This window comes from Malaclemys terrapin, chromosome 25, assembly GCF_027887155.1.
Source record: "Malaclemys terrapin pileata isolate rMalTer1 chromosome 25, rMalTer1.hap1, whole genome shotgun sequence".
NCBI classification, from domain to species: domain Eukaryota; kingdom Metazoa; phylum Chordata; order Testudines; family Emydidae; genus Malaclemys; species Malaclemys terrapin.
In genome coordinates, this window is record NC_071529.1 from 1868366 (window position 1) to 1886180 (window position 17815).

The 17815-nt window shown below is 51.2% G+C and overlaps 1 protein-coding gene across 2 annotated transcripts in view; it reads left to right on the forward strand.

The window, feature by feature from the left end:
• MYO1D (myosin ID) overlaps nucleotides 1–17815 on the forward strand; it is a 373562-nt gene that overhangs the window by 65877 nt on the left and 289870 nt on the right. The window contains exon 1 of one of the 2 annotated variants that reach the window (XM_054014217.1): nucleotides 15371–15389. The exons of the other annotated variant lie outside the window; for it this stretch is intronic. The gene's annotated coding sequence lies outside the window, so the exon portion shown is untranslated. Of the gene's footprint in view, nucleotides 1–15370; nucleotides 15390–17815 lie in introns of those variants that run through there. 2 annotated transcript variants of the gene reach the window in all.

A 17815-nucleotide genomic window follows, 5' to 3' on the forward strand; every position in this document is an offset into this window, starting at 1 on the left:
TGCCAGTATATCTTTTTTGAGATGAGGAGACCACATCTGTACACAGTATTCGAGAATATGGAAGGTTGTTGGGTGTGGGTGAGAGAAATATGGAACAGTTGTTTTTTGGGGTGGGGGGAGGGATTGTTAGGGAGTTGAGATGCCTTCCCCAGGCAGACCCCGGCTGACTTCTAGCCCCTCTCATTGAGTCAGGCACATCTGCCCCTGTCCCCCTGTGTCCCTGCACCCTCACTCAGCCACTCCTCCTTCCCTGTCCCCGCCCCCATTGTCCCTATGTGGCCCCCAGTAGCCTCATTTGCCCCATGCTATCTGTTCCCCACATACCCCACAGCCCCTCACCTGGCCCCATGGGCAGGGTGCTGTGAGGAATGCAGCTGCTTCTCCTCCCTCTCTGCAGCTGGCTGCTCCTGTTAGAGCATTTGTTGATAACCTGGTGATTTGGATCTCGAATTGGGGTCTTAAATGGCGTCTCTCCATTGGTAGCCTAATGTGCTTGCTAGGTTAATTAACACTGAGATCTGGTGGTTTTGGCTTGTAGGTCCCCACATTTACAAAAACAAATACACACACAAAAAAACCCAACCCCCCACACAACTGCAGTTTTTAAAGCTATAATGTAATGTATAGTATCATGACTAAAAGCGGGGCTGTAAATTATCTTCTCTCTCCTCTTAAAAGGAGGACATTATGCTACAGACATTCATGCCTAGGTGAGCTGCTACAGCTGATCCTCAATGTAGTTGACAGTAATAAGTAATTCAACTGCCTGATTCAAAGGAAACAAAATATACAAAATTAAAATTGTCATGTTGCACTGCTTTTGATTGACCTGCAGCAGTTTATAGGACACCTGCAAATTTCATTTTTGTATTACAAGTTACTAAAAGCCTAAGTAAGCCCTTTGGAGTAGTCACAGGAAATGCACAGAATATTTCACCCCGGAAGATGATTCTTGTGTGTTTTGAACTAAACTAGATCTTGCATCCAAATGCCCTGACTCAAAACAATGCTGTATTCAGGGGTTTCCAGCAATATCCCAGATCAGCACTGGGCCTGAATTTAACACAGGAAGAATATTTCTTTATTCTGAACAACGAAGCATCAGAGAATCAGTACCTAGTGCTCAGCTGAAAGCAAAAAGTCTCTAAATATCTACAAAGAGTTTTTTTTTTTCTAATACTGTGATTATACCCTGGCCTTTGAGGGTAACATTGGTAAGCAGAGGTTCTTCTTCGAGTGATTGTTCACGTCCATTATACATTAGGTGTGCGCGCGCCGGAAACTTTTTCCCTTAGCGGCTCCCGTCAGGTCGGCAGGGCCCCCCCCTCCCGCCAGAGCGGCACCCCGCTCTAGGGTATATATATCCCTGCAGACCATGCCCCTTCAGTTCCTTCTTACCGTCTGGTCTGAGTGTCCCTTAGCGTAGTCATTAGTGTTATCTGAACAACAGTTATCAGTTCTTTAGTTGTTAGTGTTAAGCTTAGTAGTTAACAGTTCATTAAGTACTCAAAGTTCTTGCTGTGGTTGTTTGGTCAACCCCGGCACCGGCCCTGGGCGGCGGGGCATGCCGCACGCCCAAGGCTTCAAGACTTATGCCACGTGCCATAAGCCTATGCCATTGAGCGACCCCCACGACTCGTGTCTCCGCTGCCTGGGGGAAGCTCACCAGAAAGAGCGCTGCAAGATCTGTAAGGCCTTTAAGCCCAGAACTAAGGGTATGTCTACACTACGAAATTAGTTCGAATTTATAGAAGCCGATTTTATTGAAATCGGTTGTATACAGCCGATTGTGTATGTCCACACAATAAAATGCTCTAGGTGCTCTAGTCGGCAGACCGCGTCCACAGTACGAGGCTAGCGTCGACTTCCGGAGCATTGCACTATGGGTAGCTATCCCACAGCTATCCCACAGTTCCCGCAGTCTCCGCCGCCCCTTGGAATTCTGGGTTGAGATCCCAATGCCCGGATGATGCAAAACAGTGTCGCGGGCGGTTCTGGGTACATGTCGTCAGGCCCCTCCCTCCCCCGTCACAGCAACGGCAGACAATAGATTTGCGCCTTTTTATCTGGGTTAGTTACCTGGGTTACCTGTGCAGACAACATGGAGCCCGCTCAGCACAGCTGAGCTCACCGTCACCATATATCCTCTTGGTGCCGGCAGACGTGGGACTGCATTGCTACACAGCAGCAGCTGCTAACTGCCTTTTGGCGGTAGACGGTGCAGTAGACTGGTAGCCTTCATCGGCGATCTGGGTGCTGGCAGCCGTGGGGCTTGCCTTTTGGCAGTAAATGGTGTATTATGACTGTTAGCCGGCCTATTACAAGTCGGGTCATCGCACATTAGCAGAGTCTTCCCTGAGCAGCAGCTCGTGCAATAGGCCTGAAGACCATCGTCATACACCACCCCGTATTTGCTGCCAAGCACCCAGAAAGATGCCGAGGGCTATCAGTCACGCTGCACCGTCGTCTTAAGATGTAAAAAATAGATTTTCTCTGTATTCATTTGCTTCCCCCTCCCTCCGTCAAATCAACGGCCTGCTAAACCCAGGGTTTTCAGTTTAATCTTTGGGGGGGACCAGTCTGTGACAGTTGTTTGTGTCTCTCCCTGATGCACAGCCACCGTTCTTTATTTTAATTCCCTGTGCCTGTACGCCATGTCGTCACTCGGCCCCCCTCCCTCCTTCCCCTAGGCCGTCAGATACTACGTTTGCGCCACAGCTCGAGCCGCGAAGCGGTTCACGCCTTTTCTTTGAATTCTGGGTTGAGATCCCAATGCCCGGATGATGCAAAACAGTGTCGCGGGCGGTTCTGGGTACATGTCGTCAGGCCCCTCCCTCCCCCGTCACAGCAACGGCAGACAATAGATTCGCGCCTTTTTACCTGGGTTACCTGGGTTACCTGTGCAGACAACATGGAGCCCGCTCAGCACAGCTGAGCTCACCGTCACCATATGTCCTCTGGGTGCCGGCAGACGTGGGACTGCATTGCTACACAGCAGCAGCTGCTAACTGCCTTTTGGCAGTAGACGGTGTAGCATGAGTGATAGCCGTGGGGCTGGCAGCCGTAGGGCTGCATTGCACCAGCCCCTTCCAGGCGATGGTATATTATGACTGGTACCCGTCGTCGTCGTACTGGAGTGGCTGTCAATCATGGCCACCTGGGCAGACATGCTACTGTCTCGATGATGACGGTTACCAGTCATAATGTACTATTTTCTGCCAATTGCCCAATATTGTCTGCTAAGCACCCAGAAGAGGCCGAGGGCGATGCTGGGTGCTGGCGGACGTGGGGCTGGCAGACATGGGGCTGCATTGCTACACAGCAGCAGCCCCTTGCCTTTTGGCAGATGATGGTATATTATGATTGGTACCCATCATCATCATACTGGTATGGCTGTCACTCATGCTGCAGCGTCGGCTGCCACCTTAAGATGTAAAAAATAGATTTATTCTGTGTTCATTTGCTTCCCCTTCCTCCGTGAAATCAACGGCCTGCTAAGCCCAGGGTTTCCAGTTTAATCTTTGGGGGGACCATTCTGTGTGACAGTTGTTTGTGTTTCTCCCTGTTCCTGTACCTGTACGCCATGTCGTCACTTGGCCCTCCCTCCCTCCCTCCCTCCTTCTCCTGGTCCATCAGATACTACTTTCGCGCCTTTTTTCTGACCAGGCGCCATAGCTAGCACTGGGATCATGGAGCCCGCTCAGATCACCGCGGCAATTATGAGCACTATGAACACCACGCGCATTGTCCTGGAGTATATGCAGAGCCAGAACATGCCAAGGCGAAACCCGGACCAGGCGAGGAGGCGATTGCAGCACGGCGACGAGAGTGATGAGGAAATTGACATGGCCATAGACCTCTCACAAGGCACAGGCCCCAGCAATGTGGAAATCATGGTGTCACTGGGGCAGGTTGATACCGTGGAACGCCGATTCTGGGCCCGGGAAACAAGCACAGACTGGTGGGATCGCATCGTGCTGCAGGTATGGGACGATTCCCAGTGGCTGCGAAACTTTCGCATGCGTAAGGCCACTTTCATGGAACTTTGTGACTTGCTTTCCCCTGCCCTGAAGCGCCAGAATACCAAGATGAGAGCAGCCCTCACAGTTGAGAAGCGAGTGGCGATAGCCCTGTGGAAGCTTGCAACGCCAGACAGCTACCGGTCAGTCGGGAATCAATTTGGAGTGGGCAAATCTACGGTGGGGGCTGCTGTGATCCAATTTGCCAGGGCAATGAAAGACCTGGTGATAGCAAGGGTAGTGACTCTGGGCAACGTGCAGTCAATAGTGGATGGTTTTGCTGAAATGGGATTCCCAAACTGTGGCGGGGCCATAGACGGAACCCATATCCCTATCTTGTCACCGGAGCACCAAGCCACCGACTACGTAAACCGCAAGGGGTACTTTTCAATGCTGCTGCAAGCCCTGGTGGATCACAAGGGACGTTTCACCAACATCAACGTGGGATGGCCGGGAAAGGTACATGATGCTCGCGTCTTCAGGAACTCTGCTCTGTTTCGAAAGCTGGAGGAAGGGACTTTCTTCCCGGACCAGAAAGTGACCATTGGGGATGTTGAAATGCCTATCGTGATCCTTGGGGACCCAGCCTACCCCTTAATGCCATGGCTCATGAAGCCGTACACAGGCAGCCTGGACAGGAGTCAGGACCTGTTCAACTACAGGCTGAGCAAGTGCCGAATGGTGGTGGAATGTGCATTTGGACGTTTAAAAGCGCGCTGGCGCAGCTTACTGACTCGCTCAGACCTCAGCGAAAAGAATATCCCTATTGTTATTGCTGCTTGCTGTGCGCTCCACAATATCTGTGAGAGTAAGGGGGAGACCTTTATGGCGGGGTGGGAGGTTGAGGCAACTCGCCTGGCCGCTGATTACGCGCAGCCAGACACCAGGGCGGTTAGAGGAGCACAGCAGGGCGCGGTGCGCATCAGAGAAGCTTTGAAAACGAGTTTTGTGACTGGCCAGGCTACTGTGTGAAACTTCTGTTTGTTTCTCCTTGATGAACCCTCCAACCCCCCCCCCCCGACCCGGTTCACTCTACTTCCCTGTAAACCAACCACCCCACCCCACCCTCCCCTCCCCCTTGCAGAGGCAATAAAGTCATTGTTTTTTCACATTCATGCATTCTTTATTAGTTCCTTACAGAGGTAGGGGGATAATTGCCAAGGTAGCCTGGGATGGGTGGGGGAGGAGGGATGGAAAAGGACACACTGCATTTTAAAACTTTAACTCTTATTGAAGTCCAGCCTTCTGATGCTTGGGCGATCATCTGGGGTGGAGTGACTGGGTGGACGGAGGCCCCCCCACCGTGTTCTTGGGCGTCTGGGTGAAGAGGCTATGGAACTTGGGGAGGAGGGCTGTTGGTTACACAGGGGCTGTAGCGGCGGTCTCTGCTCCTGCTGCCTTTCCTGCAACTCAACCATACGCTCGAGCATATCACTTTGATGCTCCAGCAGACGGAGCATTGCCTCTTGCCGTCTGTCTGCAAGCTGACGCCACCTATCGTCTTCAGCCCGCCACCTCTCCTCTCGTTCATGTTGGGCTTTTCTCATCTCCGACATTGACTGCCTCCACGCATTCTGCTGTGCTCTATCAGCCTGGGCGGACATCTGCAGCTCCGTGAACATCTCGTCCCTCGTCTTACGTTTTCTCTTTCTAATGTTCACGAGCCTCTGCGAAGGAGAAACATTTGCAGCTGGTGGAGGAGAAGGGAGAGGTGGTTAAAAAGGACACATTTTAGGGAACAATGGGTACACTCTTTCATTACAAGGTCGCATATTTCGGCTTGCAGGCAGCCATCGTAGGCCACAGTGTTTTGGCTTTTTTAACCTTCTTAACATGCGGGAAAGGTTGCAAACAGCAGCGCATTTCCCATATCAAGGATGAATTGGGTTGTCCATTTAAAATGGGGTTTCAATGTAAAAGGAGGGGGCTGCGGTTTCCCGGTTAACATGCGGCACAAACACAAGTAAACCACCCCCCCACACACACACACACACGATTCTCTGGGATGATCACTTCACCCCTCCCCCCCACCGCGTGGTTAACAGCGGGGAACATTTCTGGTCAGAAGAGCAGGAACGGGCGCCTCTGAATGTCCCCCTTAATAAAATCACCCCATTTCAACCAGGAGAGCTTTCTGGAGATGTCCCTGGAGGATTTCCGCCCCATCCCCATACACGTTAACAGACTTGCTTGCTTTTTTTTTGTAATGTTTACAAATATTTACAAAGTTACACTCACCAGAGGTCTCCTGTGTGCCCTGAGGGTCTTGGGTGAGTTCGGGGGTTACTGGTTCCAGGTCCAGGGTCACAAACATATCCTGGCTGTTGGGGAAACCGGTTTCTCCGCTTCCTTGCTGCTGTGAGCTACCTACAGTACCTCCATCGTCATCTTCCTCGTTCCCCGAACCGTCTTCCCTGTGTGTTTCTCCAGTGAGAGAGTCATAGCACACGGTTGGGGTAGTGGTGGCTGCACCCCCTAGGATCGCATGCAGCTCCGCGTAGTAGCGGCAAGTTTGCGGCTCTGCCCCGGACCTTCCGTTTGCTTCTCTGGCTTTGTGGTAGGCTTGCCTTAGCTCCTTAATTTTCACGCGGCACTGCTGTGTGTCCCTGTTATGGCCTCGGTCCTTCATGGCCTTGGAGATCTTTTCTAATACTTTTCCATTTCTTTTACTGCTACGGAGTTCAGCTATCACTGCTTCATCTCCCCATATGGCGAGCAGATCTCGTACCTCCCGTTCGGTCCATGCTGGAGCTCTTTTGCGATCCTGGGAGGACTCCATGACGGTTACCTGTGCTGATGAGCTCTGCGTGGTCACCTGTGCTCTCCACGCTGGGCAAACAGGAAATGAAATTCAAACCTTCGCGGGTCTTTTCCTGTCTACCTGGTCAGTGCATCTGAGTTGAGAGCGCTGTCCAGAGCGGTCACAATGAAGCACTGTGGGATAGCTCCCGGAGGCCAATAACATCGAATTCCGTCCACACTACCCCAATTCCGACCCGCAAAGGCCGGTTTTATCGCTAATCCCCTCGTCGGAGGTGGTGTAAAGAAACCGGTTTAAAGGGCCCTTTAATTCGAAAGAAAGGGCCTCGTTGTGTGGACGTGTCCAGGCTTAATTCGGTTTAACGCTGCTAAAGTCGACCTAAACCCGTAGTGTAGACCAGGCCTAAGAAAGAAAGAGACTTTCGCCTCAAGCAGCTGCTCATGGAGACAGCGTTACAGCCCTCCACTTCTACGGCACCGTCTGCCTCAGAGCGGAGCGCCCCGGCATCGGTTCGGGAACCGGCGTCGGCGGGTCACCCGAAGCCCACGGCACCGACCCAACGGGGGCAGTTACGGCACCGGTTGTCTTCGCCGACAAAATCGAAGGGCCAATCCAAGGCCCAAGGATGCTCCCCGCATAAGAGGGCAGCGCCAGCGAAGACCTCGAGTGCGCCTAAGGCCGGCACGGCCCCAGTAGTGGCTCCGGCGCCGAAAGGGCCGTCGAGCCCCGGGATAGGCACGTCGAGTGAGGAGGAAGGGCTGGAGGAACTCTTGGAACAGCCCTCCACTCCGGACACGTTTGAGGTAGCAAAAGACCTCGTTGCATTGTCTGTTGAGGGCCCTCCACAAACTAAGGACGCTCCGCCGAGACTGCCACCCAGAGGCAAGCCGGCGATGGTCCGCCCATCACGGTCGCCATCCCGGCACCGTTCAAGGCACCGGTCCCGGTCGAGTTCCACCTCGGTGGACTCCTGGTTGCCCTCCACGCAGAAAGCGCCACAGCCGTCGGGCCTCAGTAAGCGGTCGGCACCGACTCAGCAGCCATACGCGAGTCGGCACCGGGATGCGTCGGTGACACGTTCCCTGAGACCGACCACCCATAGTCGTTCCCGGTCCCGCGGTCACCGGTACCGATCCAGGTCCAGGTCGGCGAGACGCTGCTCCAGGTCCTGGTCGCGGAGACACTACTCCCCAAACCCGGACCGGCACCGTTCCACGGCTCTGCCGTGGCCTTCCAGATCACCGTCCATGGTGCCCGAGATTGACTCGGGCTGGTATGGCGGGTATGCTCACAGGGCACAGGCTAGTAGACTATGAAGCCTCTGGTCATCCCCAATGGGGCCAACCAAGCCAATGGCCATTCTGGATACCCTGGGCCTACCACCAACAAGGGCCCCCATCTAGGGCCTCGAGATCTGGGCCATCAGGGTACTGATCCCGCTCTTCGTGGTACCGTCCGCCCTCTCACAAGGAGGCAACGATCTCTAGACCGCAGGAGCGGGAGGGAGTGGACTCGGCACTGAGCACGGTACCGTCCCAGTCCCACACCGTGGGACAGGCCCCAGAGGAACAACCAGTTGATGACGGGTTGCAGGAAGGTGAGGATGGGCAAAAGGCCCCGACCTCTTCCTCCTTGCCGGATGAGGCAGTGGTGGGCACGACAGTGTCTGGCCCTCCCCCGATTGATCATCGGGCGCACCAGGACCTGCTTCACCGGGTAGCCCTCAACCTGGGCTTGCAAGCAGAGGAGATTGTAGAGCAGGAGGACCCCATGGTCGACATCCTGAGCCCGGAGGGCCCCTCCAGAGTCGCTCTCCTGATTATATGGACAGTCTAGTCTAACTATAAGACGGTATGGCAAACACCTACCTCCAGTGCACCAACTGCAAGAGGCGTGGAGAGAAAATACTTCGCCCCATCTAGAGGGTTTGACTTCCTCTTTCTGCACCCGTCTTCTTGTTCACTGGTAGTCTCTGCAGTCAACGAACGAGAGCGTCATGGCCAGCAAGCCCCTGCGCCCAAGGGCAAGGAGGCGAAACGATTGGACTTATTCGGGAGGAAAGTCTATTCGTCTGGGGGTCTCCAACTGAGGATTGCTAATCAACAGGCGATTCTAAATAGGCACAATTTTAATTCTTGGGCATCAGTCTCCAAGTTCAAAGAATCCCTACCTCTGGACACACATCCAGAGTTCACGGCTCTGGTGGACGAGGGGATGGCGGTGGCCAAAACTTCATTGCAGGCCTCCCTTGACTCAGCTGATGCAGCGGCTAGGACAATCGCGTCGGGGCAGTGATGAGGCGTTCGGCATGGTTACAGGCTTCAGGCCTCCCGCCAGAGGTGCAGACCACCCTGCAGGACCTCCCGTTTGAAGGGTCAGGCTTGTTCTCAGACCAAACGGACCCCAGGCTACATAGCCTCAAGGACTCGCGAGCGACCCTAAAGTCGTTAGGTATGCATACCCCGGTGACACAGCGCAAGCCCTTTAAGCCTCAACCACCACAGAGGCAGTACCGCCCTCGGCACGAACCGTACCGCTGTCGTGGCAGGGATAACAGGCGAAGACATAACAATACGCCTAACCAAGGCCAAGGTCACGGCCAGGGCAAGCCGCAGCCAGGGAATAAACCAGGCTTTTGAAGTTACACTCGAGGACAGCGTACCACATCCCATGCCGGATCCACCTCTAAGTTTCAAGGACCGCCTGTCCCATTTCTACCAGGCATGGTCGCGCATAACATCGGACCGCTGGGTCCTGCGCACAGTGAAGGCGGGCTATACCCTCCAGTTTTCCTCGCTCCCTCCCTCCCATCCCCCTTCCCCGTCCCTCTTCAGGGACCCCTCTCATGAGCAACTTCTCATGCAGGAGGTGCAGACCCTCCTCACAGTGGGAGCAGTGGAAGAGGTCCCCCCAGACCTAAGGGGAAAAGGATTCTACTCCAGGTACTTCCTGATTCCCAAGGCAAAAGGCGGCTTCCGTCCCATTTTGGACCTGCGCGAACTGAACAAGTTCCTGGTCAGAACGCGTTTCCGTATGGTCTCCCTTGGAACTATTATCCCATCCCTGGATCCGGGGGATTGGTACGCTGCCCTCGATATGAAAGATGCGTATTTTCACATCGCCATCAATCCGGCCCACCGGCGGTTCCTGCGCTTCACTGTCAACCAGCGCCATTTCCAATTTACGGTCCTGCCCTTTGGCCTAGCATCGGCACCCGAGTGTTCACGAAATGCATGTCCGTGGTAGCAGCCTTCCTTCGGAAAAGAAGGATGCGCGTGTTCCCTTACTTAGACGACTGGCTCCTCGCGGGCAGGTCGGAGGCCGAGGTCCGCTCTCACATGACGCTGGCCTTACGGATGTTCGGCAGGCTCGGCCTACTGGTCAACGTGCCCAAGTCCACGTTAACGCCCACACAGAGACTGGACTTCATAGGCGCAGTCCTGGACTCGGCGACCGCGCGGGCAAGTCTCCCAGAGTCGCGGTTCTTGGCAATTCAAGGGGCCGTAAGCTCCGTCCAGAAATTTCCCACGACAATGGCAAGGTGCTGCATGCAGCCCCTGGGACACATGGCAGTCTGTACGCACGTGGTCAGACATGCCCGCCTAAGGCTCCGGCCCTTGCAGTTGTGGTTTACCCAGACGTACCGCCCCAACAGAGACCCCTTGGATCTGGTGGTGATGATCCCGGCTCGGGTGTTGAGCTCGCTCTGCTGGTGGCTCGATCAACAGCAGGTCTGCGAGGGGATCCCCTTCGCTGCCCCACAACCCACTCTGATGTTAGTAACAGATGCATCGGACCTGGGTTGGGGGGCACACCTGGGGGAACTGCGGACCCAAGGATTGTGGTCCAGGGAAGACAGGTTGCTTCACATCAATCTGAAGGAGCTGAGGGCGGTTCGCCTTGCCTGTCAGACCTTCCACGCCACCATAGAAGGTCACAGCGTGGCAGTTCTGACGGACAACACTACCGCCATGTTCTATATAAACAAGCAGGGCGGGTCTTGGTCCTCTCCCCTCTGTCGCGAGGCACTCCAATTATGGGACTTCTGTATAGCCCATGCGGTCCATCTTATTGCAACATATCTCCCAGGGATCCAAAACAGGTTAGCGGACCTCCTCAGTCGATCCTACCACATGCACGAATGGGTTTTGAGACAGGACGTCCTGCATTCAATCTTCCGGAGGTGGGGCTTTCCCCGGGTGGATCTTTTCGCCACCAAGGACAACAGGCAATGCCCTCAGTTTTGCTCGTTTCAGAACCTCAGCCCGGGATCGTTGGCAGATGCCTTCGCGATTCCGTGGGGAGGGAGCCTGAGGTATGCCTTCCCGCCATTCCCGCTCATCCACAAGGTTCTCCTCAAGACCCGCAGGGACAGGGCGACAATTATCCTCACCGCCCCGGCGTGGCCACGGCAGCATTGGTTCACGACCTTGCTGGAATTGTCCATAGCCGACCCGATTACCCTCCTGCTCCATCGCGACCTAGTCACACAGGACAGAGGTTGCCTGCTCCACCCGAACCTATCGTCGCTAAATCTCACGGCGTGGTATCTCTCTGGCTGAACGATGAGGAACACAGGTGCTCTCACCAGGTTCAGCAAATTCTCCTTGGTAGTAGGAAGCCCTCCACAAGAGAGACCTACCTGGCCAAATGGAAGAGATTCTCCCACTGGTGCGAACCTCAGCACATACAGCCTCTGCAGGCCTCAGTTCCATTGATCCTGGACTACTTACTGCACCTCAAGCATCAGGGGCTCGCCCCCGCCTCGATTAAAGTGCATTTGGCTGCCATATCGGCGTTCCACCCGGGGGAGTTGGGAGTGTCAGTGTTCTCCAACCCCACAGTAGCCCGGTTCCTCAAGGGGCTGGAGAGGGTGTTTCCCTACTCGCGCCCACCAGTCCCTGTGTGGAGTCTGAACCTAGTCCTAACTAAGCTCATGGGGCCTCCCTTTGAACCCCTAGCCACTTGCTCCCTCATGCACCTCTTGTGGAAGGTGGCGTTTCTCGTGGCCATCACATCGGCGAGGAGGGTATCGGAATTGAGGGCCCTCACTTCAGAACCCCCTTATACAGTTTTCCATAAAGATAAGGTGCAACTGAGGCCGCACCCCAAATTCCTCCCAAAAGTGGTCTCGCAGTTTCACATGGGGCAGGACATTTGTCTACCGGTGTTCTTCCCTAAACCCCATACGGACCCTTACCACCGCAGCCTCCATACCCTCGATGTTCGGAGGGCATTGGCGTTCTATCTGGAGCGGACCAGGTCGTTCCGCAGAACACCTCAGCTGTTTATTGCCGTTGCGGAACGTATGAGAGGCCTGCCTATCTCGACACAGCGCTTATCAGCATGGATTGTGCATTGTATACGCACGTGTTATGAGCTCGCCAACGTTCCGGCCCCAGAGATCCGGGCTCACTCGACTAGGGCCCAAGCGTCCTCGACGGCCTTCTTGGCACAGGTTCCTATCCAGGAAATCTGTAAAGTGGCCACCTGGTCGATCGTGCATACATTCACAGCCCACTACGCGATCCACCATCAGATCAGAGAGGACGCAGCGGTTGGACGGGCTGTGCTACAGTCAGTTGTACCTTGACTCCTACCCACCTCCAATGGTAAGCTTGGGAGTCACCTAATGTGTAATGGACGTGAACAATCACTCGAAGAAGAAAGAACGATTACTTACCTTCTGTAACTGTTCTTCGAGATGTGTTCACGTCCATTACACTTCCCACCCTCCTTCCCCTCTGTCGGAGTCTCCGGCAAGAAGGAACCGAAGGGGCCAGGTCTGCAGGGATATATATACCCTAGAGCGGGGCGCCGCTCTGGCGGGGAGGGGGGCCCTGCCGACCCGACGGGAGCCGCTAAGGGAAAAAGTTTCCGATGTCCGTGCACGCGGCGCGCGCACACCTAATGTGTAATGGACGTGAACAACACATCTCGAAGAACAACAGTTACAGAAGGTAAGTAACCGTTCTTTTTATTTTAACAGAAACATACCAGCTTGTAGGCTTAAGGCTCCTGTAGTATAAAAGTTTTTAAATTGGGAGGGTAATATACTACCATATTTTATACAAATTCTAGAAAATGCTATTGTCTTCAATGCCTTTTGTTATACGAAAAGAACAGGAGTACTTGTGGCACCTTAGAGACTAACAAATTTATTAGAGCATAAGCTTTCGTGGACTACAGCCCACTTCTTCGGATGCATATATAACACGGCTGCTACTCTGAAACCTTTTGTTATACAGCAGTCCTTATGCTCCTGTTCTTTTGTACAAGGATATTAGTGAATAGATATCACCAACAATGATGTGAAGAAATTTTTTTCATATTGCTCTGACCATATTTGGGAGTGGGGTGAGAGATGAATAAAGGGCATGACCTCTGTCTTATGCATATGAGGATTACTTCTGTTTTTCTGCTCACTTGACAGCCCTGCCTTAGTGATTGCGTGTTGTAGGTACCATCTTTGCTAATGTGCACTGATAATCTGGCAGCCACTCTGGTCAGCCTTGCTTTAGGGATGCTACAGATTTCTTTATGTATATTTCAAGGCCATGTGTGTTAAGAATCTGTCTGATGACACTCCGACTGTTGACTACTTTGAAATATTAACATTTCATCCCACTTACCACCACCGCCCATAATCAGAGCTTCCATCATTTGGGGCATACAGAATCAAGGCAGAAGGGTTCTAATATGTGAAATATGTGTATTTAACATTTGCAATATCAGTCAGAAACCATACATATTTGAATAATAGGCGTACATGGGGGGTTGGGTTATAGCATGAACTTCACTTTTCATTTGATACAGCGACTACTCTTTTTAATATGAAAAATATTCTACACCAGGTGGCACGCGAGCTGATTTTCAGTGGCACTCACACTGCCCGGGTCCTGGCCACCCGTCCAAGGGGCTCTGCATTTTAATTGAATTTTAAATGAAGCTTCTTAAACATTTTAAAAACCTTATTTACTTTACATACAACAATAGTTTAGTTATGTATTATAGACTTATAGAAAGAGACCTTCTAAAAATATTAAATTGTATTACTGGCACATGAAATCTTAAATTAGAGTGAATAAATGAAGACTTGGCACACCACTCCTGAAAGGTTGCTGACCCCTGTTCTACACGTTAATTTTGTTGAATATATATATATTTATATAATAATAACTTTAACCAAATACTTTGTTTGGAATCATTATAAATGATTCCAGTATTCTTTCTCATTCAAACTACAGTTTTGTCCTGGTATGAGTAATATAGGTCACTTACTTAACACTAACATCTGCTAATGCCAAAGCTGGTTTTGTCAGGTCATTGTAACACACCACACCTCCTTGGCACTGTTGCCAGAGCAAGAAATCTTTTCTGATATGGCCTTCCTGGGTCTGACCTCAGAGCATTCGGCACCCCTGTTCTCACTGTGCACTTCCCGCAGCGAGTCCTCCTGGACTGGACCCCTGGGGAAGTCAGAGGGGGCCCTTCATCCCAACTCTGCAGTGACTCCCAGCCAGCATTGTAAAATAGAATGCATCCGAAGAAGTGAGGTTTTTACTCACGAAAGCTTATGCCCAAATAAATCTGTTAGTCTTTAAGGTGCCACCAGACTCCTTGTTGTTTTTGTAAAATAGAAGGGTTTATTAGTCGACAGTAACATAGTGTAGAACAGAGCTTGTTAGCACAGAAAGCAGGACCATTCAGTAAAGTCCATCTTGGGGTGGATCCAGGGCCATGTGCCCTGGACTCTCCCCCTTCCGAGTCCCGAACAGGAAACTGACACGCTTCCAGCGGCCCAACCTCTGACATGCCTGTTGCCCTCCTCCGATCTTTGTCTTGCTTCCCGGGCAAAGTGTCACCTGGTTGCATCTCCCTCCTGGTTCTCAGGTTACGAAAGATATTGGCCATTACCTACATCAGGGGTCGGCAACCTTTCAGAAGTGGTGTGCCGAGTCTTCATTTCTTCACTCTATGTTAAGGTTTCACGTGCCAGTCATACGTTTTAATGTTTTTAGAAGGTCTCTTTCTATAAGTCTATAATATATAACTAAATTATTGTTGTATGTAAAGTAAATAAGGTTTTTAAAATGTTTAAGAAACTTCATTTAAAATTAAATTAAAATGCAGAGCCCCCCGGACCGGTGGCCAGAACCCGGGCAGTGTGAATGCCACTGAAAATCAGCTCGTGAGCCGCCTTCGGCACGCGTGCCATAGGTTGCCTACCCCTGACCTACATGCAGGCAGCTGGAACAGCGTCACCTATCCCCGAGGGTTTCAGCAAAAATCACATACCCTTATCCCTACCACCTAGGCATTGGTGTAATAAACAGGGAAACTGAGGTACACACAGTATTCATGCAAAAGAGTAAGACTCATATAGGCTCTCATAGAACATAAGGGGGAAAACCCCACTTCATCACACCATGCTGTGAGAGTTCAAGAAGAATGTGCTTTGTGTTTCTGTTCAGGAGAAATGGGTGAATGATTCATAGATTCCAAGACCAGAAGGGTCCATTGTGATCTATAGTCTGACCACCTGTGTAACACAGGCCAGAGAACTTCCCCAAAATAATTCCTAGATGGAAAATCCACCATGACCCTTGGTAAGTTGTTCCAATGATTAATTACCCTCACTGTTAAAAACTTATACTATCTTTCCAGTCTGGATTTGTCAAGCTTCATCGCCAGCCTTTGGATTGTGTTACACCTTTGTCTGCCAGATTGAAGAGACAGTTATCAAATATTTGTTCCCCATGTAGGTACTTACAGACGGTATTAGTCACCCCATAACCTTTTTTTGTGTGTGTAATAGTCACCTCATAACCTATGGTCACTAGGTTGAGCTCCTTTGAGTCTCTCTTTCTAAGGCAGGGGTAGTCAATAGGTGGACCGTGGTCCAAATCCGGACTGCCAGACACTTTTGAATGGGCCACAAAATCTTTTTATTTACTTATTGTTTTATTTTTACCCTCTCATTCCCTCACAGTGCAATCTTCAATACATTATACTGTGAATTAATGATTGGTTCTCCTTAATTCCTTATTTGCTTAATTTGAGCTATCATCTTCCTTGGTTCGATTTTATTTTTCATTTAATGCACTAAAAATATAAGCAATGGAGTACATTACTAACACACAGCATCGTATCTGTTTGTTAAACAGGGCACCTGCGGTGTTTCTCTGGAGTCTGTACCTTGATTATAACTTAACCAAGCAATTTGGACCTTGACAAAAAAAAAAAAATGGACTACCCTTGCTATAAGGCATGTTTTCTATTTCTTTAATCATTCTCATGGCACTTCTGTGAACCCTCTCCAATTTATCAACATCCTTTTGGAGTTGTGGACACCAGAGCTGGACACAGTATTCCAGCAGCAGTCATACCAGTGCCAAATCCAGAGGTAAAATAATCTCTACTCCTACTGAAGGTTCCCCTGTTTATACATCCCAGGATCGCATTGGCTCTTTTGGCCACAGTGTTACATTGGAAGCTCATGTTCAGCTGATTATCCATCATGACCAGAGCCATAAATAGCTATTTTTGCGCCTGAGGCAAGAATATAAAATTGCGCCCTCCCCGCTCCATATAATTTCGTAGTAGTTACTTTGTAAAAAAAAAAAAAAAAAAAAAAAAGTAAAATATGTAAATAACAAGAATAATAATTATAATAGAACGTTTATTTATTTTAATCATAAGATCCGCATACAAAATCAACTAATACATATAAGGTGTGCATCATAGTGCATCATGAACTGTGGGGGTCGGGGTCGGGGCTCATCTCGCAGCCGCGCACTAAGGTTGGGGTTGGGGCTTGCAGCCCCGGCGCAGGGGTCTGGATCAGCGCTTGCAGCCGCTCACTGGGGTCGGGGGCTCGCAGCCCGGTGCAGGGGTCAGGGGTTTGCAGCTGTCCGTCCCTGTCAGGGTCCAAGCTCGCAGCCCGGCACAGGGATCGGGGTTCACAGCCGCGCACTGGGGTCAGGGCTCGCAGCCGCATGTCCCTGTCAGGGTCTGAGCGCTCAGCCTGGCGCAGGGGTCAGGGTTCGCAGCCGCGCACCGGGGTCGGGGTTCGCAGCCGCGCGCCCCTGTCAGGGTCAGGGCTTGCAGCCGCGTGTCCCTTCGGGGTCCGAGCTCACAGCCTGGCGCAGTGGTCGGGGCTTGTAGCCCTGCAGCTCCACACAGGGGTCAGGGCTTACAGCCATGCATCGCGGTCGGGGCTCACAGCCCGGCGCAGGGGTTGGGGCTTGCTACCCCCCACATAACGAGGTCGCGACCCCCAGTTTGAGAACCAATGCTTTATAATTACTGTCAGGTGTATTCTGTTTATTTTCCATTTACATTGTACATTTGTCATGACGCAATGTGCATATTATGTGATTATAATTTTTCATAAAATAATAAGAATTAAAAAACTTAATTTGTCTTTTTCTGTGCCCCTCAGCTTTGTGCGCCAGAGGCAAGTGCCTCACTTGCCTCGCCCTTGTTACGGCACTGATCATGACCCTTAAATCTTTTTCAGAGTCACTGCTTCCCGGGACAGAGTCCCCCATCCTGTAATTGTGGTCTACATTCTTTATTCCTAGAAGTATACATTTAGGGACTCCTGAAAATGCATTCGCTCTGTGATGATTTCCCATTTACAGTTATGTTTTGAGACCTATCAGTTAGTAAGTTTGAATCCATTTAATGTGTGCCATGCTAATTTTATATCATTCTAGCAAGGTATACTACTAATACAGACATCACATATGTACCTCCTAGCTAATAACTAAATATTAATATGAAGTTTTCATCAAAAATTGAAATTCTGTAAAAGTGGCTTCACTGTCATCTGGCTTGTGAACCAGGAGGATGGTGGTAATAAGAACTCCTATTCCAAAAAGCTCAACAGTGACCAGGTGACATCACACCATTTCTTTTAATTTAGGGTCTAGAACTTCAGAATCCACCAAAAAAAAATAAAATTTTTTTTTAGATGGACACTAAAACCAAAGTACTGTGAAAAACTTGCATTTGGCTACTGGACTATGAG